The 567-nt window shown below is 30.0% G+C and overlaps 1 protein-coding gene and 1 long non-coding RNA gene across 6 annotated transcripts in view; both read left to right on the top strand.

Moving 5' to 3' along the window:
- LOC116689060 (uncharacterized) overlaps positions 1–269 on the top strand; it is a 739-nt gene extending 470 nt beyond the window's left edge. The window contains exon 2 of the long non-coding RNA XR_004331914.1: positions 139–269. This is a non-coding gene — a long non-coding RNA (uncharacterized LOC116689060). The remainder of the gene's footprint in view (positions 1–138) is intronic.
- Positions 1–567, top strand: part of gramd2b (GRAM domain containing 2B) — a 23,256-nt gene that overhangs the window by 14,680 nt on the left and 8,009 nt on the right. The window lies entirely within an intron of this gene.

The following is a 567-nucleotide window of genomic DNA, read 5'->3' on the forward strand; positions in this document are numbered from 1 at the left end:
ATGACAAAACCGAATGACACTTACTAGAAGAAGCGTCATCTCATAAACGTTAATGACTTGTTTATAATGTTTATGACATGTTCATGTCAGTGTCATGTCACTCTTATGTAGATACCTTCAAGTAAAGTGTAACCGAAGGTTTTAACCCCCTAAAATCCAGACATTTCATTTACCCTAATAGCTTCAAGGTTGTTATAACCATCTTTAAAAAGCTATTTTACATTCCTCTCTGTCACGCCAACACTTGCACTAATTACTCATCTTCTTAACCCTTGTGTTGTCTTCCCATTAAAATTGAAAATCAACACCTTTGTTGGCACTTTTTGTCAATGTTTTAAACTTTTTCCCATGTTGTTGTCCCTTTTTTCAACAATTGTGACGCTTTTTTCAATGTTTGTCACATTTTTTTTAACTTTTAACACTACGTAACACTTATTAATTTTAGTTTTACAGTTACTTTTTGAATTTATGGTAAATAAACCTAATTTCTAGGAAATTATAACTATAATTTTTGAGTTAGAAAAGCAGAAATTAAGAATTATATAGACTAAAATTAAAGGAAAGTAT

The sequence above is a fragment of the Etheostoma spectabile genome, chromosome 5, assembly GCF_008692095.1.
Source record: "Etheostoma spectabile isolate EspeVRDwgs_2016 chromosome 5, UIUC_Espe_1.0, whole genome shotgun sequence".
NCBI lineage: Eukaryota > Metazoa > Chordata > Actinopteri > Perciformes > Percidae > Etheostoma > Etheostoma spectabile.